This window comes from Lepidothrix coronata, unplaced genomic scaffold (genome assembly GCF_001604755.1).
Source record: "Lepidothrix coronata isolate B3197 unplaced genomic scaffold, Lepidothrix_coronata-1.0 Scaffold92, whole genome shotgun sequence".
In the NCBI taxonomy this organism is placed as follows: Eukaryota; Metazoa; Chordata; class Aves; order Passeriformes; family Pipridae; genus Lepidothrix; species Lepidothrix coronata.
Genome location: NW_016690272.1, coordinates 1,385,755 through 1,408,476, shown reverse-complemented (window position 1 = coordinate 1,408,476; position 22,722 = coordinate 1,385,755). Strand labels below are relative to the sequence as shown.

General features: G+C 41.3%; 2 long non-coding RNA genes across 4 annotated transcripts in view; one reads left to right on the top strand and one right to left on the bottom strand.

The window, feature by feature from the left end:
- The window catches only part of LOC108500676, a 209,840-nt gene that overhangs the window by 45,640 nt on the left and 141,478 nt on the right, over positions 1-22,722 (bottom strand). For all 3 annotated transcript variants that reach the window (XR_001875948.1, XR_001875946.1, XR_001875949.1), the window contains exon 5: positions 20,563-20,625. This is a non-coding gene — a long non-coding RNA (uncharacterized LOC108500676). The remainder of the gene's footprint in view (positions 1-20,562; positions 20,626-22,722) is intronic.
- LOC108500677 lies at positions 1,937-8,384 on the top strand. The gene is made up of 5 exons (XR_001875950.1): positions 1,937-2,274; positions 4,171-4,290; positions 5,120-5,273; positions 5,888-6,096; positions 6,414-8,384. It is a non-coding gene; the product is annotated as an uncharacterized LOC108500677 (long non-coding RNA).

The following is a 22,722-nucleotide window of genomic DNA, read 5'->3' as shown; positions in this document are numbered from 1 at the left end:
ATTCTCCATCTGCTCTTGAAACAAAGTTTCCATAAGTTTCTAGTCTCTGCCCTAGAAAATGTGTGTCCATCAGAAATGTAACAGATCTTAATGATGTATCATACTGAAAAATATTTACTTCCCGAATTTAAAGAGGGTTTTCTCATTAATTTTTAACCAATTGAAAGAGAATATATGAAATATCTAAACTATCTTCTCTCGGTTATTTTGGACAAATCTGACAAAGATGCTGCTCATGAAAATTCCAATCAGATCCTATTAACTGCAGCTCAATTTCAAATGTGGCAGAAAAATCTCTGTGAATGGAAATATGATGAGAAAAAAAGAGAGAAGAAACAGTTCATCCCACGTATGGGTACCTGCTCCTCTCCACACTGGGAAATGGGATCATTCCAGACTTCAGAAAATCGGGGGGGTTGTTATTTGGGGTTTGAAACGGTACCAGCACACTCTTTTCAGGGAAGAGATTTGCAAAAGGCAGAAATTCTCTCTACAACGGCCCCTGGCAATCCTCATGTTCCACAAAGATCAAAATGGCGTTGAAGAGCCACAAACCCACGTGTTTACTGAGGAACTGTAAGAAAAGCTCCTTGGAAAGTTTCACCAGAAACTACGGAAAATGGACTTTTTCAACTCAGTCCAGTTGGTTTTGATGAAGAACCGCTGTTATGAGAAAGACTGGAAAAAAAGTATTATCAAAACTATAAATACTCCAGCCTGCCAACTTTTTCTGTTCTATATAGGAGAAGTTCTGGTTCATTCCCCCCACTCCCATTCCTCATCTACAGACTTTCTCCAATGAGATTTAATCTTCCATGCTGAAACTGGCCATTTCTACTTAGTAAAGAATTAAAAAAAAAAAAAAGAACAAAATAAAGAAAATAAAAATATACAGAGCAAGAGCACAAGAGCTCACACCTAAATACTCAAGATAGCACCGAGGGAAAGCACATGAGGGAAAGAATCATCACCATACACAAGCCCTGAAAACTTGTGGGGGATCTTTCATTTACACCACTGGAATTTCTTATTTCATAAACTTTATTCACCTTCACCACAGGAAAAAACTAAAAATCTCCTATTCTCAGTATCAGTCTAGTGGAAATGAAAATGAACCAAATTTGGCAGATTACGACAAAGGCAATTTTCTTCTACGAGAAAGGTGAAAGGGACAAAAAAGGCCTAATCCACACAGAAATTACCTCCAGGAAAACCCCTTCCTTACTGTGGCGTTCAAACACACACATTGCAGCGCAACCGGTGAATTGTGCCCGCCTGCTCTTCCCCGGTGAGACCCCACCTGCAATCCTGTGTCCAGCTCTGGGGTCCTCAGCACGGGAAAGGCTTGGAGCTGTTGGAGAGACTCCAGGGGAGGCCACGGAGATGCTGCGAGGGCTGGAGCCCCTCTGCTCCGGAGCCAGGCCGGGAGAGCTGCGGGCGCTCACCTGGAGAACAGAAGGCTCCGGGGAGGCCTCAGAGCTCCTTCCAGTGCCTGAAGGGAGTTTATTAAAAAGAGGGAAAGCAGCTTGTTACACAGGCAGACAACGATAGGAGAAACGGGAGTGGTTTTAAAATTAAAAAAGGGGAGATTTGGATGAGACGTGAGGAGGAAATTCTCCCCTGCGAGGGTGGCGAGGCCCTGGCACAGCTTACCCGGAGAAGCTTTGGCTGCCCCATCCCTGGCAGTGTCCAAGGCCAGGTGTTAGACATCAGATCGGTACTGTTGGGTCAGAACCACCTCGTGTGTGTGTTTGTGCGGAGGGGCAGGGCCCAGCAGCCCCTCCCGGCGCTGAGGCGGCTCCATGTCCCTCAGGGCCGCCCCTGGAGCGCAGCCGGGGCAGCCCCGGAGCAGGCGCGGGGCAAAGGCGGCGGGAAAACCGACCCCTCTCAGGGGCGGGGCGGGGGCTTTGGGGCTGCACTGAGGGGTGGGGGGGCTTCTGAACGCTGCCCGAGCCCCACTGTTCTCTCCCCTAAATTATCTCCGAAAGGGCCTCTTGGGAACAAGTCTGTGGCTCACTCCCTAGACACTATCTCGAGGCATTAAAGAACCCGGTATATATTTTAAAGTAGAACTCCCCGCTGAGCCGGTGAGCTCGTTGGCACCAAGGCAACCTGGTGGAAGGTGTCCCTGCCCATGGCAGGAGATGGGACAAGATGATCTTTAAGGTCCTTCTAACCCAAACCGTTCCGTGATTCTAATAAATTCCGGCATACAGGTTATAGGGAGCTACTATCAAGTTGCAACATGATGGATCCATTATCATGAATAGACAGGTAAGCAATAAGTCTATGCCTTTTTTCTTCCCTCTTTATTTTAATATCTATTCGGCCTTGTTATTGGGCTATTATATTTTGCTGTTGCAATTTAAACCTTTTATCAGAAATAAATCTTTGAGTTCTATTATCTTGTAACAATCCTGTAGGGACAGGCATCTCAAAAAGCTGAGAGATAAAAATGAGAACGAAAAGAGCCTCTTTTGCAGGCCGCTATTAAAGTTTTCACACTGTTCCATTACAGCTATAAAATAGTGGTTTTATAATAATTCATTACTATTCTGTAATACACAAGGAATATGTTGTGCTGTATTAATCAACAGTTCTGTTTTGCTAACTTATTAAAATCATTCACTTGAAGTTGCATATTATTTTCGTGCCATCTTGTAGCTGATTTATAATGACTTAAAGTTTATTGATAATTTCTCATTCGCCTCATGGAATTTTCAAATCCTGTTGATTCTTTCTTAAATCTGTTTTTAGTCAATATTTATCATTAACCTACTAGTGAAAAACACTTGACGCCTTTTAAGCGGTCACTGGCTTTGGGTTTTTTTGAAGGTAACGCTCCAAAAAAAGAGGAATTTAGGGAAGAAATAAAAGGAATGAATGAAACCGGTTGTGAAATCTGGCGGAAACCTGCAGAATTGCAGAACCATGAGGAATCTGTTTCTCCCTGAGCCAGCATCAATGATTCATTAGCCACTTGCTAAAACTCAATAATCAGTTCATGATTTGCTGAGTTCAACCATTATGAAAACAATACACAGAATCAGTAAATAATGGCCTCTGATGAATCTGCTGTACCGTGTTCCTTTTGGAAGGAGAACAATAGAAAGATCCAGAATAAAAGTAGAAAAGGGAAGCAAATGAACCCAGTAAATCATATGGAAGCCTAACTTTGTACTGTATATCTGAATTTACTCTGCACATCCAACTTCTTTATAAGCCCAGCATACCAGGTTGCCTGAAAATGGGTTCGTTTTCAAACCCTAAATTTCAGATTTTGCTGTAACACACTGAAAAGCAATAGTGGGGCGGGGGGTTGGGGAGGATTGTTCCTTTTAATTTTTTTTAGCATGTTCTGAAATCAGAAAATTCTCTCAGAATGTTGAGCACCAATGGCAGAAGTATTTTTCACATGCAGCAATATGTTCTCACTGTCATGTCTCAGAAGAAATCCCTTGGGGCTCGAGATCTGTGCATGTAATACCCACATAGAAAATTAAGCCTCAATTGACTCCATAAAAAAACACCCAACAAATCCCACCTCTAAGAATATCTAAGCATTGTTTTTTAACGATGATTAACGAGATCCTCTTTAGAGTTCTAATATTAGTTACACACATTTATGGCAAAGCTAAATTTGATATAGTCAGGGATTTCTTTAAAATGCTGGACTGGGAGATAATGAGTTTCACAAATTTCTCCAGCACTCAGGAGAATGCACAAATCTCAGGACCAACACATCTTTCTTCCTCTGAATTGAAACCCTTGCTGCCTCTGTTTTTTAAGTTTTAAACACGGAGGTTTGCTTCTGTGAATGGGGCTCCAAAGGGAAGGAAAAAAAACCTTCAGTCCTGTCCAGCGTGTATTTTGAAAAATTTAGCTTCCCTGAGGTCTTAACAAAAGGAAATTCTACTTTGTGGGAAGAGATGATTAATCTGAGACGCTCCAATGATGAAAAGGATGCTCAACAGGTCCGAGCCTTTCGAAGGGAGGGTCTCACTCATCTTTGCCAAGGTGTGGTTCATGGAGCATCTTTAGCTCTTGACATAGCAGAGGGCACCTCAGAATAATACAGCCTCTCTCCAGGGAACAAAATGCATTTCCAAGCCTTTTCTTTACCAGGTTAGCATTTGACAAGCTTGCTTTAATGCCCTCATTCTCCCCAAGTGTCTCAGATGAGGAGGACAGAAAAAGTTTGCGGCGGCGAAGGACAGAAGGAAAAGGAATTCAAGATTTTTCAAAACAGGTGCCAAGAAGCAGACTTTCTTTCCTTGCTGCAGACAGCAGGTAATGAGTATAAATGGACGTACTGGGGATTATTCTAGAAGCTTGGGCCAAAGAAAATGGGGTTTGCTCAGCTTTTATACACAAAGACAGACAAAATCTTCTGAATTCTTATCGTTTAAGTGTATGGGCTGAAAACTGAGTAAAGCTTAAATCCTCCACAGAGCCAACAGAAGGTGATTAGTCCGACATCAGCAATGCATTAATTTTCCTACTATTGAATTATTATTTACATACCACAGACGTGCACAGCCCCTATCAAGGAAATAAAAGTGCAGCCCCTGTCCAGAAGATCTGCTGTCCTAAGTTCATCCTAATATCGATACAAATAATGGAGCACGCTTTTGCTCTCTAAAATGGCAGTCAAAGCAAATTGGGCATTCTGAGCTGGGCTCTGGCAGCCTTTTGTATTGCTTTCATTAGAGTGTCAGACTCTAAAAAAAAAATAATGTGACAAAGGCAGGGTGGCTGGTGAGCTGGCAATCATACAACGTGAAGAGATCTGAGCCCTTCTGTAATGATCATATGTGATTTACAGAATCAAAGGGTCAAATCCTGCCCTCAATTACGCACCTATTGCGAGGTGGGACACCACCACGTGGCACGGGAATTAGAGAGATTATTGTGTTTCTGAAGAGACAGAAAAATGCTCTCTGGCCTTCAAAGTAAGAAATTCAGTGTTGATCCTGTATTAAATAACAACATATAAATGTACCAAAATATCGGGGCATCTTCAGGGCGTTTTTTTTAATGGAGGTATTTCGGGGGAGCAATAGAACTGCTGCAGGCTCTGGTCTAATATTCTGGGTTTCTTGTCTAATATTGTCCACAGATCAAACTCTGGAAAAGAAAAACTGGCCTTCTTTTAGCCTGTTTGAACGCCGAGGCATTGGCTGAGTTTGGCAGTAGTTCCCCATCTCTGCTGTATCCCAACTATCCCTCCAGCGCTGTCGTGGGAAAAGTGTTTCTGCAAATGCTCATTTCTGGTATGTCTCTTCACTAATTCCTACACATTCTACAGAAGGAGTATGCAATTTATTCCTCAGATGCACAAGTTACCTAATTTCAACTGCTGCTTTCTGCTTTTGGTTATATGGTCACTACCCTATAAGCCCAAACTCGCTGAATTGTGGAGTTTCTCCACTGACTTTAGCAGGATTTCATTCACCTGGCAGGTGCTCTAAGGAACTGAAAGGCAGCAAATCTGAAATATCAGCTGGAGAGGGGCATTTCTGTTCCCCTTTTTGTGGAAACACATGACCAAGACCAAGAGAAGATTCCTCTTGGCTACAGGCTTTTGTTTTTCCTCAACAGCCACCTGCATTTGGTTCTGACCTGTGATGCAACATTAGGGGAAACACCACCTAAAGAGAAGGCAACTCTAATGGACAGATACACAGATTTTCATCTTAATTGCATGTTTTTAGGGCTTCAAAGAGTGTTTCAGAATCATCAGTGCATTATAACATTTTTTCTGAAATGCAATTAATATTTATTGTATGGATTCTTTGGCCTTCCAAAGTAACAGTATTGGTGTCATTAAATAGATGTAATGATTTTTTGACTCGGAGCTGGAAATAAATTCTGACTTTCCATTCAGGCAAAACGCACGGATGCAAAGTTAGGGACAGTTGTGAATGACATCTAACCAAGAAATGGAGCTCAGACAGGAGGAAACACTGGAGAAGGAAATTAAAGAAGGAGAAGGTCTGTTAAAGAACAGTTCCAACGATTTGGATGTGCCACAGAAACATCCCTGTCCCTGCCACTGTGTATCTCACTGGAAGAAACTACGCTGTGGTCTCTGTGGTAGGCACTGTGCTTCCATGGCATTTTAAAGGAACAGAATTTTCTGGATCTTCCCCTTCTTAGTTAATACCCAGGCACACCCTCACACAAACCATATGTTAATAACTTCAGAGCACAAATTTAATTTATCTCAGCTTTCCACCTGACATCACTCCTGGTCACGTGGCACAGACCCATCCGTAAACAAAACGGGGATTCATTTCCATAGCAACAGCAAGGGGGACTTTGATCAGCTCCAATGATTATTTGTAGGCACACAGGCACACAGATACCAAAACCCTAAGTGAGGCCTGATTACCCTGTTTTTTTAATTGCAGGCAGTTCAGTTGGTTTATATGGACGAGCAGGAACACGAGGAAGAGGCGCTCAAAGCTCCCTGTGAAAGGCAAATGAAGCCACTGGTCATTAGCCTGGTGCCCCTTCCAGTTCCTTGGGAATCTGTACATTCCTAATGCCTCCAATGTAATGTGTGTGTCCTGTGACCAATAAAGTGTGTTCTTTGTGCTCCCTGGCAGATGTGCAGGTTCAGGCAGCACGTGCAGGTGTTTTTGGGGCTGGCTCGTGTGGGATGAGGAGAGGTGGGAGCCTGTGGCTTGACAGGAAAAAGAAAAACAGGAGAAAAAAGAATCTGAACAATGTGTTGAAAAAGACTCCAGTCAGAGCTGCTCAGGACCAGCTGTTTTTTTCTAATTAGAATAACAAAAATAGCACATGCTAAAATGTTTTTTGTTTTTTTCTCAAAAGCCATGAATGCTTTAGGAACTATAAGGAAAGAGCTCTAAAACCTATTTAAATGAAGGAATGTTTCAGGAGCCATATGGAGAAGAAAAAGAAAAGGCGAAAGTAGAGAAATGTTTTATTTTTAGCTAAATCTGAAGCATTTCGATTCTTCATCCAATGTTACACAGAAATTGTCTTACTTCTAAACTTCCAAAAATGTCAGTGCTGATGCTTATTGTATCATGGCTTAAAGGAGACAGTTAAAATACTCGGTGCCTTTCAGTGGGCTGTTCTTCCAGGCACTGGAAATTTGAAAATTCCATTCCGTGCCCTGAACACGCATTGAGATATATTCCTAAGATCTGTCTGTGCTCTGGTAATGTACGAGAGCTGCACGTAATGAAGGATGTGACAAACACTCAAAACTCACCCTGTATCATCAGTCTTTGCTCCTCTTTTTTCTTCTTTTCCCCCCCCCCCTTTTCCTGAAGCGCTGATGATTCAAAACTTTGACTACAGGAATAACATTTGTAACAGCTCTGGCATTCTGGACATCTGCACTGCTCGAGTACTTCAGAATAAAGTCACATGGCCATGGGGAAATTTCACAGAATTCAAATCACAGGGACTTGCCAAGGTGTATAACGAGTTTGTTTTCAGCTGTTCTCCTCATGAATAATTACCAGGCAGGCATATCCTAAAGCGAGCACAAGCTGTCATTTCACCAGAAATATTCAATATTTAAAACAGAATTTCGAATTTAGAATTTCATAAATGAAAATAATTAACAGCCCAGGCAAAACAGCCCAGTCCAAGTGCTGTCAGGTACCTCCTGCCTTTCCAGGAGGCTTCCCAGGACCAGCACGTTGGAGCCACATTAAATTATTTTTTTCAATGTAAAGAAAATTATGCAAATGTAAAGGGAATTGCAAGTATCTTTTTTTTTTTCTCCCCTAGAACTAATACTTTGCTATCATTTTACTGACTGTTCCTTTACCGAGCACAGGAGGATCCCAAGGCTTCCATCTGTTTTAGTCCCTTCGGATCAAAGCTGCTCGTGGGTTCTTTTCCACCACCATACACAGGAGCCAACAGCAGTGCAGAGCTGGACAGGAAGGATGAGAGGGGGGGATAAGATGCAAGGGATGGGATGCACTAGACCTCAAAGCCTTCCTTAGACCCTTTACTCCCATGCAGGTCCCTAACTGGAAGCTCAGACCTGTGCTGTTCCTTTGGGAGAAGTTGGGAAGAACTCCTGGCAGAGGGAGAAGGGACCATGGGAACACGAGCAGCTCCAAGGGTCTCACTGCCCCTCCGACAGCTTCCAGATCAGCTGTGACCTCTCTGTTATTCCAGCAAATATCTGCTCACATCCCTGGGTTTTCTGCTTTTGCATCCCAGGGGGGATGAAAAAAGGGGAGATTGGGAGCCAAGAGAAAAGCACCCTCGCCTTTCACACAGGGCTTAATGTTGGCACGTTATTGGAACGTTATGAAAATCTTTATTGGAGCTTGAATAATGCCCTGAAATAGATATTGTGCTGGTTAATAAATTACATTTTCAAATGAGAGAGATTTTATCACCAAAACATCTCATGATTAATTTCTAATGTGAAGCTTATGGCCCGAACTTAAAACATTGCATTTCGCATTTGTGTTCAAAGGTTGAGCACTTAGGAAAGTTTTTATAAGAAACTCGCTGTATTTTTTTCCCCATATTGAAAAAAAAAAAATCACTAACCTGTTAATCCACTATAACTTCATAACCTCAATTACAGCTCTTGAGATGAAGGTGATTAAAAATAAGTATTTTCCCCCACTTTCAAAGAGCAGGTCACACCTTCCAGAGAAATCCTGTTTCAAATTTTTCAGTGATACATTAAGGGCGATAATTAGAATTGGTCAGAAATATTCCATAAGAGATGTTTCCTATTTTTCAACCAGTTCTAACTACACCTTCTTGGAGTTATCTCAAGTAGTAGTGCTGTAGTACATAGAGTATTTCCATAGGAGGTTAGAGGAGATAATATAGAACTGGATGTACTGTGAGAAAGAGCCAGGGTATTCAAATCAGGAATTCCCAGCTCCCAAACTCAAGTATGGACCATGAGGCCAAACTTCTGCTCTAATGAAGTTCTTTAAAATTAATAATTTCTATTAATCAGCCTTTTCCTGAACTTGGCCCACTGCTCAGATTTGTGGCACAGCATTTCCTCATGTGCTTGACTGATTTGCTGTTGTTGCTCGTGGGCAGCCCATGGTCCATCTAAACACACTCTCAAATGACCAAATGAATCAGTAAATAAGGGGACCAGAGAAATAATCAATAAACAAGGGCACCAGGCAAAGCTGCAACTCAGTTTCTCCATTTTTCTGGACCTGTTCAAGTCTTGAGGATTAAGATCTAAGTTTTTAATTGATTATGTCCAAGATCAATATGGCATTGCAAATATGCTGATACACTTTGCATTCATTTTGTTAATACCCTCAAGAAATTAATCCCAATTTTGATTTTCTAACTAGTAGCCAAACAATAATCAGATACTGTATTATTCACAAAGAGTTGGAAAAATGAGCATAAAAGAAACAAAGGAAATGGAACCACACACAAAAATACTCCCAGTTCAGATTATTTAATCCTACCATTTACCAGAATGTGTGTTTTAATTCCAAGCACAGAAATTATTCCAGACTAATGATTTAAAAGACCCATCTTTAGTGAGAGGACAGGTTTGGCTGTGTTATTTCCCAAGCACATTTTGGGTTAGTGGGAAAACACAGGAGCTCTAAACTGGAGTAGGCAAAGGGGGCTGCTCAGATTCTTGGGCCTGGTGCTGGAATTACATTAAAAACACAGTTATTTGTGCATTTGGTGGCATTAGCACTCCTGCATCAAAATCTCGCTTTGTTTTGCTTTGGTTTGGAGTTCTGGCAACTAAATAAATTGTTGCTGTGAAAAACACTGCACCTTGCTGTGATCCTAAAATATGGAGAAAAATGAGAAACATTCTCCCAAGTCCCCCTTGTCAATCCCAGCTTTCTGATGGTTTTCCTTTTTTCCTGCAGTACTTCTCCGAATTGTGTTTGTGGCTGATACTTCCTACCCTGCCTTCCTCCCACGGGGAGCTGGAGCTCCACCTTCTCCTCTTCCCATTTGCAATCCATTTTAATAACTTTGTCTTCACCAACAAATAAGATTTTCGCCATTGTCTTTGGGGGAACCAGAAGAGATTTTCAGGGAGCTGAGCTGTACAGGTTTTTTTGTCTCATTTTAATCAGGATGTTGGTTGCACAATTCAATCCTGATTGTGTAATCAGAAAGCAAGAAGAAACAGAACACAAATGAATTACTATGGAAAAATTGTCCTCATAATGGGGTCATGAAGCATAGAGATATACATTTATAATGCTCTGTCAAATTACATTATGCAAGGAAATAAATTATGTTAAGAGAAAGTATGTTTTAATTACAGGCACAATACTTCTTCAAATTGGGGAAAAATTGCTAACCCCTTTATTATTATTATTATTATTATTATTATTATTATTATTATTATTATTATTATTATTATTATTAATTTAGCATCAATATGCACAGAAGTACTTGCACAGGGCAGACATCCCCTGCTGTTAAGGAGTGTGTGTGTGTGCACAGGCACAAAATTTAGGGCTGTAAAATTTTCCTATTAATATTTTTCCTGTACTTTTTCCCCGTGTGAAATAAAGGGACCTAAACAGTAAGACAAGAGTAGTTTGTTGCCATGCACATGACAGCAGTTCTACTGTGCTCTCACTAAGTGTGCTGCAGATAAAGTGGATTATTTAAATTACACAAGCTAGAATGCAAGATAAAAAAAAAAAAGAATAAAGTTTGGGGATTTGGTTTGGTTTTTTTTAGTTTTCTTTTTTTAGTCCAAACAAGCATTTAAAGAACAGCATCCTGGGGAGAAAGAGGGTTTTGTCAGGACACACAATTCACCTTATAATTGCAAATGGAGTTTGAATAAAGGCAAACTTTTTATAATCCATTATAAAAAATGGCATAATATCACAGGTGTTTGCCATGCCTGTCTGTGAGATAAATTTAGAGAAGATATCAATCTTTTAAAACCTTTATTTGTCCATATTTTTCCTGGTTTGCCCACAAATCAAACAATAGTTCCTCTAAGTACTGAGTATAAAACAGAGATGATATTTTACTCTACACACAGAATTAACCACAAACAACTACCAAAAAAAGTCCCAACTACCCAGGCAAAAGGTTTGTCCCTCTTCCCAGCCCCAGTTTTCTGGGATAACAGCAAAAGCAGCTTTGGAAATGCACGGAATAAGAAGCCTGGAAAATATTCAGCCTTTGCTTCAGCAGTGCTGTGAAGACCCTGAGTACAAGAGGAGGAGGAAAACACATGGGAAAGGGGAAGATTGGTCGTGCACTTCTCTACCTCAAATTTAATTCTACTTGTTAAACTGTTGCTTAAAAGAGAATTTAAAATCCCTGCCAGGTGTCAGACGTCTCCCCTGCTCACCCAAAGGGTGTCTGGATGCACTAAAGCATCTTTCTTACCACAAGGTGGCATCTTCTTATTTTTATATAAAACATCTGAATATTTACATAATTTGAATAATTTTCTCCACCTGAACGTTTCTCATTCCTCTTTTTTGTGACAGCCATTTAACATCTGTGCAGATGCCCAGCAGTGATGTCAGACTTCACCTCCCAAACGCTCCTGGAAGGGTCTGTGGCTGCTTTCCATGGACCCTTTCACACACATCACATATGGACTGAATCCCCTCCCCAAACCAAGACTTCAGGAACACACAAATACTCCTTGAAAATTCCGGGGCGAGGGAAATTTAAGAATTTACAACATGTGTTCAAAACACTGAGCTTTCGCCCCCAAACTCCAGTTGGAAAAGCACATTACTGGGTATCTCAGCACACAGCTATTTTAAAATATAACAGAGAAATCCACTAAACCCAGGGAACTTCACACTCCAGACTCTACAACATAACTCAAACCAATTCTACAAACACCGAAAAAATGCATGAAAAGCATCAGCAGGGTTTTTTTAAACTGTGCTCAGATCACTCCTAATATAACCCATATGAGAAGGCAAAAGGGAGAAGTTTAAAGCCTCTCTCTCTCTAACAACTCTCATTTTGCACAGTCATTGGTCTCCTTCCAAAGGTGAAGGTTTTTATTAATCAGGAGAGCACGATGTCCAGCTATGATGTTCAACTAAACACAAGTGGGGATTCAGGACTCAGTTCCCCTGACAGAACTCAATCCACCCCCCACCACTGTGACTCTGCTTTAAAAGCAAAAGAGAAAAAGGAGATTTGTATTTTTTAAATGCTACAAGTTCATTAAATATGATCCTGGATCTGCTGATTCAACTGCAAACTGCTTCAAAAGGCCCTGAACTCAGGCTCCTGTCCCATAACTGAGAGGAGTTTAACTCACTTGGTGCACCACAAACGGAGAGAAATTTCATGCCAAAGCTTTTTCAGGAAAAAATTTAATTTAATGCCTCTGAAATGTTTCAGAAAATTCTTCTCTTCTTCCCCAGACTGGTCCTAACTAGATTTTATCTCATGTACTAATCTGTTTTTAAGTTCAGGGCTTTTCACAGATTTCACAGACTATTCTGTGGTGGAGGAGACCCACAAGGATCACGGAGTCCAACTTCAGGGAACAGTCTGTACAGGGATTGAACCCACAACCTTCTTTATCTTTGCAAAGCAAATTAGCTTGGTTTCTAAACTGGAGGCAATTTACCTCAAAGAAATTTTAATTTTAAATGCTTCATGGCGAAATGAAGGGGTTTGAGTAAAAGGGAAGAATTTTCTCCTGTACAATGAATGGGTTCTGATCTTGGTGCAGGAATTCTGAATGTTGGAGAAGAGCAGCAGAATATTTCTAAGCTTGATACTTCCCCTCCTCTTTAAACAAGATATGGGACATGTATTTTTGATTTCCATGTGCCCTCGGTTCCCTCTGTGTCCCACTGGAGACACCCATCCAGGGAGGTGGATGCACAGATCCGGATCTGCTCGGCTGGGAATGAGTAACTTCCCTTGGCACCCGGATCAAAAGCAGTGAGAGGAGGCTGCAATCAGCTGCAAGCACAAATGAAGCAACAGGTCTGGCCATTACATTTACTCCCAATTGTTTGCAGCTGCAAACCCAATATTTTTCACGCAAAAAAATCCCATTTTTGGCCCCAGACAAAGATCAGTTCCTCTCTCTTATCTCCTGTTCTGGTAGAGCTTTCAGAAAGCTTGTAACTGAACTGGTGTCTAACAGAGCATCTGCAAAGGAAATCATTCCTAAAATCATTCAGTGGAGCCACACCACTAGAAAGGGACAGGTAGGATTAGTGCTCCGGGTATTCCCTGAGGTATGAAAATAAATAAAACCCCTTAGTTTTGATTTAATGGCAAGCATTTAAGAAGAAGAAGAATTTTGTGCAGTATCACTAAGCGGTTTTCTAAGTGTTTGGAGCTAAAAAAATCAAGGAGACAGTTGTATAAATGGTGTTTTCTAGTTCCTCTGGAGCTGCTCTAATTTAGTAGCTGAAGCCAAATTTTGCTGTACTCAACATGATCTTACCAGTAATTTTCTTCATCAGACAATGTCTTGATTTGTGTGCAGAATATATAAACTGAAAAGTGCCCAGGTGTTTGAAGCCCAGGATGTGACGTCCTCAAGGACAGGACCTGGCTCCTGGTAGGCTTTTGTCACTTCTGTGCTAATAATTAATGCTTGGAAATAGAAATATTAACAACAGAATAACTTAGGGGCAAACCCTCTGTGCTGAAGTGAAAAGGAGGATTACTGGTGCCTTCCTTGTGGGGGTGACATCTTGGGTTACACCAGAGGAACAGTGTGATAATTCAAAGGATTAAACTCCTTCTCTTTATTTGACTCTTCACAGCAGGTAAATTGAGGGGGCTCAGTAAATTCTGCTCAAGAACTGGGGAAAGGCACTGCTGTTATTGCACCTTACAGAGCAGTACTGAAGGAATCCAGAACCCCAGGATGTTCAGTGTGAGCAGCTGACTTTTCCGTGGCAGCTATTCCAAGCTGAAGAAAAGGTATCAATAATTTCCAGCTAAATCAGTACATTTTGCCTAGGAACCAGAGTCCTTCCACATGCTATTGTAAGAAAATGAAAAGCAGATCTCGTATTTTGGTATCTTAGGGGCTACTCTGTTTTTCTCATAAATAAATGGAGGGGACAGCCTACATTTCCTTTAATTTATCAATGCAAAATTATTTAGCAGAGAGTCATTAATCGAATTTCTTCAAAGAGAGAAGCATTATTAGATATGTTCAATCTCAACAATGTTGCTTCACAGCTGTAGCCATGGATTTTTTTAAGCTTTAATTGAACATCTGTGCACTTTAATTAATTTGAACAAAATGCAAAGGGTAAAAAAAAAAAAAAAAGGCAACAGTAGGTACTGCTGAATTTTAGGAACTAATTTTAGTTTTCCAAACTGCCTCAAATAATGACTCCTGCATGTACACATCAGATTAAGGAGCACCAAGTTCATTCTCCATTCCCAAATACAATGCAATTTGATTTCACAGGATGGAAACAATGCATGAAACCCAATATTTGGGCATCTGTGTTTGTTCCTGTCCTCAGTCACAGCCACTGCCAGCAGAGGTTATTTGTGATGTGGCCACACTGCACAGGGGAGGTGGATGTACCCACACAACACGTGCAGCAGCCAAGGAAGCTGCCTAAAGTATCCAAGAGAAGCAATGGAGAAGGGATTGTCTTTACCCCTCTGTCCACTGGGAGATGAAGCACCAGCTCAAGGCTGGGGGAGGGCCTCCAGCTGGGAGCAGGAGTTATCCAGAACCCAATTCCCAGCCACCTCTTCAGTCCTGAGCATTAATCACTCATTAAAAGTTTAAGAGAACAAGTGATGGGTTTTTTTCCCAAAAGCTGGAATGCCGAGAGCCCTCCACAAATCCACTCCCCTCAGTGGGAAGGGCTTTGCTCTCACCCTGAGCACCAAAGAACACCAGAATTGCAGAACACAAAAAGCAGAGGTGATGTCCCCACAGGCTGTAGGTACAAGACACGAGTGCCATGATACAAGGCATCCTTGTCCCAGTGTAACCACCCTCCACAGCTGCTCATTGGATCAATCTATCTGATCATTTATATCAGTCCTGAGGGAAAAAATAGGATCATTTTCTACATAAATGATATGAACTGGGTGAAGGTGAGGCATCTGTGTCTTTTGAGGTCTCCTTTAACAGCTGCTTGTCCAAGGGATGACACTCACTAACCAGCTTAAATAATTAACCTGTGAAGAACATTTGATACGGGACAGAGAGTAAAGGTGCAGGTAACATATAGAAAGCAATTATTCCATAGTTTCCTTGTTTCCATTGGAGTTTTTCCTCACTATTCAAACTGCACCAAAGCAGTATTGGTTGTTTCTCTGTAAAACATTCCAGCTACTACTCCAAATTAAAGGAAAAAGAAAGCTGCCAAGAAAAAAAAACCAAACAGCTTCTAAGGTGGATTAAAGCCTGGGATACTGTAATTCCAAATTTCTCTGGTTGAATCAGATAATTGTAACTACTGGAGACTATTTTGAGATACCTGTTACAGTGTTGGGGCTCTTAATGTCACCTTAAATTACTCGGAGGCTCTTTGGGGGGTTTGGTTGTTGTTTTGTGTTCACGGGGACACGGCGACTCACTGGCACTGTTTGCGGCACGGGATGCATTTGAATAACACAGGGATGCATTTGAATAACACAAGGATGCATTTGAATAACATAAGGATGCATTGGAATAACACACTTGGCCGGGCCGGGAATGCCGGACTCCGAAGGGCAGGAGTTCCTCCCCACGCACTCGCCGCGTTCGGCTGCTCGTCATCCCCGGCGTGACCAATCCATCATCGGACCCCCAGACTCTGCCAACTCATCAAAGTGGCCACTGGATGCGTGTGATCAGTGCGAGCATCTGGCTCTTCCCTGCTCCCGACACCGGCACAGACACGGAATCAGTGGACTATTGAATGCAATTACAGCCAGCGAGACAGACAATAAAGATTGATAGCGCCTTCTCCTTTTATCACACACAAAACTAGTGGGGGTTAAAGCTTTGCCTTGAGCTGCCTTCGTTTAACAATGATTGAAAATACGCAATTGTGGTGGTAAAACACTGCAGCCTGTACCACTTCATTTGCTGGACACATTATCAAATTAAATGAAAAGTGAACTGCCAAAAGCAACAGTTATTATATATTAATGATGAATATTTACTTAGCATTGTTCACAAATCACGCCGAGAACAGAATCCTTCTTGTTATCTCCTTTGCAGGCTACACATGAGTAGTTTAACATTTCTATGTTTACGTTAAATCTTCTGTCTACAAATCTCTAAATACAGACATGTGTGAGTGGGTTTGTGCCCATCCATGTGGTTACAAATGTGTAATTAATAAAATGCTCCAGTAGTAAATGAATCCTAATTGCTGCAGGGATTCTTCACCTCAAATCACAGTTGGTATTTGTGAAAGTACTTAACTAACCAAAGAAACTAAAGAAAATCAGGATTTGGTTTCCAGCAGGCTTTCTGTGGTGGGTCATGTGGTGTGGCAACAGCTTCCAAAAAACAAGGAAAACAGGAGAAGCCAACATAGGGGATTTATCATGATATATCTGCTGGATGGAATTTCAAAATGGTTACTGGGCAAGTTGAAAACATGGAACCACACTGGAACCACACGGACGAGAAATGAGAGTTTTGTAAGCCAATGATTATTTTGCTTAAAACTTTAACTCCTTGTTCCACAGGAGCCGTGCAAACAACAACATTCCTGCCTCAGACTACAGACAAATCAGCTGCCAGTGGGTGGCAATAATCCATGGAATGACATAGCTGATCACTTTATGCATGTGGCCTAGTTTGAGTTGATTTGTTTAACAGATAAACCGAGAAATTTCTTTATCAGAGTGTCACATAAGTATTGATGCCATAGAGAAATTAAGAAAAAAATGGTCTTTTCTAAAAGTCAAAATTGAACAATTACACCATCAGAATTGAAAACAAACAAACAAACACCAAAAAAAAACCACCAAAAGCCATTTATCTCTGGTCAGGTTTAGAGCAACTGCAATGAGTAGTAGCTGGCCAGCATGTGGTGCTGGTACCACCTGGTTTTGGGTTACACACACCACGAATGCAGACATATGGTCCTTGTCATGCACTGATGTCCATGCAGGCAGAGTTTTGCCACTGTGAAGAGCTCTGTTTGCTCAGGAAAGCCCTCGATGCAGTCACTGTATCTGTGCAAGTGGCATCAGGAGATATATGAGACTAAACAACTAAACTGGAGTTTAAATAAAAATAGGCATTTGCTTTTCTGCCCTCTGTGCAGCCCTGGGTAGTAAAATAAAGCCATTCACTGAACACTCACTGATCCACGGGCTGTATTCTCCAAATTTTCAACCAATTATATTCCAGGAATTTGATTTCTACAAACTGTTGATGTAAAGGCACTGTGGCCCGAACAATACAAAAGAAGAAAACTGAGGGAAGAAGTTTGTCTTTCTGGCCATATGCTGGCATATAAACAATAAAAGTGACAAACACACAAATATGCCACAATGGAAAACTATGTGCTGATCCCACGCAATAAATTCAAAAAGCAACATGTTGGATGGTTCTGTTTAACAATAGTGCAAAAATAACTGTAGGAAACTCTGGCTAAGAGGGCCCACAGAGTTTTGGAAGGGATGCATCAATTGACAAACTACAAGTAGAACAAATGAATTATCTTAAGCCTACTGAAAACAGGAAACCGAGGACACTTCTATTTGCAAATGACATTTATTATCACTCCCCCCTCCCCTTTTTTAAGCAGAAAACAAAGCTAAATTTAACCAAAATTTTTTCAAGAAACACAATCATTTTATTATGTTCACATTGACTTGCTGGAAATATCAAGAGAAACATTAAGTAGCGATTTTTTTTTCCATCTAAGCCACTTTTTCCATTTGAATTTCCGTAAAAAGAAACAATGATCTGTTCCACAAAGCAACAGAACTATTGAAACTTGGTTTTCTATGATCACTTTTTGTTCTCCCACACCACCTCATGAACCCTGTGGTTTTTGAAACTTTTCTCTCCTTTGCAAACAGGGAAAATAAAACCACCAGACAAAACAAAAGAAAAAGTTAAAAATCCTAACCTTGATGGGACTCAAGCCTGAGAGGGATGGACAGCTCTGTTCATCCAGGAGGGAAAGGCACAGTGCCCACCCCTCACACGGAACCATTTCAGAGACAAGCAATTGCACCACAGTCCCAGGAATCAACAAATAAAGGGAACATAGAATCTGATTTTCACCAAAGCTGTACTTTGCATTTCCACACTTCTCCAGTGCAGATATTGTCCAGCTGCACGAGATTCCCACAGGACAGGAATAATCAAGTCAGACACACACCAGGGCGGGGGGAGATTCTGCTGTTTAAGGTCTTCTCTGAAGAGCAGAGACAAGCAGCTTAGTTTTTCCTCTCTCATTTTGCCTTTCCTATTGTGTCAAACAAAATCAAAAAGCCAACCACCGAACCCAAGAATGAAGCCTCACTTTGTTCCCTCAAATACTGCCAAGAGAAGCACAATTCCTAGTTCCTTGTGCACTCGAGTGTTCCCATGAACCTGGAGCACTCTCCTTTCTCCAGGAAAGGGAGGTACGTTGTTACCAAACCCTCAGAGTCTGGAATGGCACTGCCACCACACATCAGCAACATACTGGAGGATTTTAGCACCCCCCTAAAGAAGCACATTTTTTCCCTAATTTTCCAGCGTTGCCATATGACAGATGGAACAGGTCACACGGCCAAAGTACTGCCTGAAAAAGAAAATATTCCAGTGTCTGTCCCAGACCAGTCCAGATCATAAACCTACTAATCCAAGCACAAAAAGGGGGAGCCCAATCCTCTGGAATCCCCTCTGAACTCTGACACAGACTTTTGCTGTGGCATCAGACAAGAAACCCAGCACCTTGTGTGCACCTGCCTAAGCAATGCTGCCTTTTATTCATTGTTTCAGAAATACCACAGGTAATAATCCTTTATCCACAAATATCACAAGTTTGGGGAAAGAGCTTGTTTCAGCCACTTTGTCAGAGGCATGAAATAGGCAATATCATGCAAGATGAGAAATCTGAAAGTGATATTTAGTGCAGAATGGAAAAACTGCTGTTACATAACATAAAAAGCCCAATGTAGTCATGCTTTTATATTTCCCCAAAGCTAAAGCATGTTATTCTGGAATACCTTCAGCATTGTACCCTCACAGTCAAAGGCTGATTTAGTTTCTTGTGGTGTCTCAAGATGAAAAATGGCCTTGGTATGGAATATGCAAAATATAAACTTGTTAAATTTGGAAACAGATTTTCCTCATCACTTACTTCATCTAAAAACACTTTCAAAAGTTAACTCAGCCTTTACACGCACTTTTATAAACTGAAGGCTGAAACCTGCTGTTGCTTTTAGTGCCATCAATTCTTAAGCGTTATTTCCCTTTATTTCAGAGGGACAGTCAGTCCATGGGAAGCTGAACGTGTGTCCAATTGTCCTGCAGAGCTGTGGCCCATGTGGAACAAGTCCAGAGGAAAGGACCTGGAGAAGGGTTGGAGGAGGCCTTTGGCAGCCTTCCCACAGGAGCTGGGCTTCAGCACTTGGGCTGTCTAGGTTCCAGTTCCACATGTGTGAAAAAGGATAACATTTCTGCCCCAACCCACAGGGGCACAATAAACACATTAATGATTATTATGCCCTCTGAAAATATGGTAATGAAGGTTGTAAGTACAAGCACCATCATTAGAAGTGTTTCTGTGCTCAGTTCCACTTACCAGCTCTCTCTGTTGTGCTTCCTCACACAGGGACCGTGCAGCAGAGCTCGGAATGACCCTCAGCCTGTGCCCACCAGGAGCTTTGGAGCATTTTGGGAGCCAGGGCTCTGCTGCACCTGCAGTGGCACAGATGTGACTCTCCTCCTTGGCCAATGTCCACAGAGGATGGTGAGAGAGGCTTCTGGTTCGATTTCTTTAATTGTGTTTCAAATTCACTGGAATTTCTCAGTCTCCTCAACTGCTAAATTCCATTACCACCTCCAGTCCCTGACAACTCCCCTTGGCACAACAAATAGAACTTCCAAGAAGGACACGAGGGACACCAACAAATGACCCTGCTCAGCTTCAGCACACGAGTGCAGGGGCAGGAAGGCAGAGTCTGCTCTCCAGCCCCAGGAAACAGTTCCATAGAAGCCTCAAAATGTGCCATTTCCCACCTCTTTCCCTGGATAAGGGAGGATGCTGCACCCCACTGACATGGCTTTTCCTCATCAGGCATTTAGAAGCAAAAATACTACAGTTAAAATCCTTGAAGAATTGTGGTTTTAGTTAATTCTGAGACAGAGCAGTGGGTTAGACCAGGTCCCCCAGCACAAAAATCCCTTCTCTGATTTCATCTTGAAGCTGAAAATCAGAGTGTTTGACACACTGTGCATAAAGAGCTTCAAGTTGTAGAGTGCACTGATGGGAAAGTGAGAAAGAGAGGGAAAATGGCAACTATTGGACTGGTCCTTCCTCAGGACTACAGGATCAGGCACATAAAACTGGGGACAAATAACTGGTTTAGAGCTAAAAGCACAAACAGAGGAAATCTTGGCTGGGGGCAAAGCAGGGATGTGAACCTTACCTTGGGAATGCCTCAGCCCAGTCACTCAGCCCAAAGAGCTCTGCCAAGCAGCTCCTTCAGACTCTGGAAATTAAAATAACAATAAAGGTATAACTAAGAGAAATACATTTTTTATTATTATAATCATTCTGGAATATCTTATAAGAGTTAAAAAAAGATAACTCTGATAACTCTTCCCCTTGCTGTAGCCCCACAGCTGCCCAAGGATCAGGACAGAGCTGCAGAAGGACACGTGGACATTTGGGGAGCCCTGACCACTGGAGGGGCAGGGACAGTTCACCAGGAGGGAATTGCTTCTCCCCTCCCTCCCCTAAACGTGACAAAATGAAATTATTTCCAAATTCAAGGCATTTAGAGGGACAGCCCTCCAAATACCCAGTATTTATTTCTTCTTTCTTCCCCCCCAGTGCATGGCATTGTCTGGCCCTGGGTGTGCTTTCCTTTCCCCCCCCTCAGTTTACTTAGTGCAAGGCTTGCACTGATCTCATCAATAAGAAATGAATTTTGGTAACTTTCAAAACCACTATATTATTTTTCCTTTTATTTGTAGTGAGTTTGTCTTCTCTCAGTGGTATTACTGCAATAAGTCAGTCATTATTTCTTTATGTTTTCCCTCCTTTCTTTAGGATTTCATTTCCCTTTACAGCACATCTCGTGATCACAAAGAAAACAGAGACACTTATTTCTTTTAACAGTTGAAATTGCTGCAAGTGATTTAACTGTCATTTAATCTGATTCCTCTCTTCTGTCTGTGGAGAAATATGTTTAATGTACTGGAAATTATGTTAATAAGAAAAAGCATTATCTCATTTAATGAAATAAATATACAAATATTTCAAAATAAAATAAAGAGGCAATCTTCACTGAGGAAAAAATGTCTCTTATGGTTTGCATAAAATAAACAAATGAGAAAAATTAATGAATACATTGAAATATACTGACAAAAATTATGCCTAAACCCAAAAGGAAAACAAAAATAGGAGAGAAGGTGACTGAATTGCATCTCACCTAATCAGATGCTTTTTGAGACAACACAGAAGGAAGCTCAAAGGATCACAGTACAAATTATTTTTTTAAATGATGTTTTTACCCCAGGCTAAACTTTTTTCCCCTCCTTTTAAAAGCCATCAAATGTACTCCTTTTTTTTTCTTTTTTATTTTTTTGGTTTATTTTCTTCAATTGGTGTAGAAATAATATTTATTGTTTAATGACTGCTGTGGCTTCATCCTTTAATTATCTTTGAGCCTCTGCCACAAAACATATTTAATTTATGGCAAAGAACTTTGAGCCCCTCTGATTTAGTTAATTGTAACAATCAATAACTCTGTTCCTAAGCTTTTACATTCTGAAGGATGTAACTAGAATGCACTAAGGTTAAACAAATATTGTTAGTGGTGAGAGAAAAACTTGTAGCAATTATGTAATAAAAGCATGACCACTGCAACAGAAACACATAATTAGCGCTTTAATTACAGACATCAAAACAAACTAAAGATGTCAATAATAAAAAAAATCTTCTGTGACAAACTGATTTCATTTCCCTGTTCTGCAGTTCTGGATCTCCCTGGATTCCTTTAGGTTTCCTTGTTTCCCACTCCTCCCAAAGTGCTGGGCATCGTCACAGCTCCGGCTCTGCCGCTTCTGCTGCCCAGAATAACCAGCAAGAGCGGGGGGGAAACACCTCCAGTGACTTTCTCGCTTCAAATCCATAGTTTTACTTTCCCACAGTCCTCCTTTCGGTTTGTGGATGTGTGACTGGGAATCTGAGCAGGACAGAAGTTGTGCAGCGAATGATTTGGGTCAGTGTTAAACAGGTCACCTTCTCATTTTAAAAAGCACCTAAAAATCCTTCCAGTGACATTCTAAATCCACTGAAGTAACAAAACTCCCACCAGCTTCAACAGGGATTTTAACCTGTGCTTCCAGAGGCTCCCTTATCCCTGAGATATGCATGGGGCAGACCACAAATCCAGGTTCACTCCCCTGACAGAAATCCTCCATCCTCAGGGCCTGCACCTGATCCATCTGGATTGGAGGATTAACCTCCTTGTAATCATTACATCAGCTACAAACCAGATCCTATAGAAAATGGTTGCTCTGTAGATTATAATTCATGTAAAACAAGTAATTCATTTAAAGACATTGAGAATCACTATTTT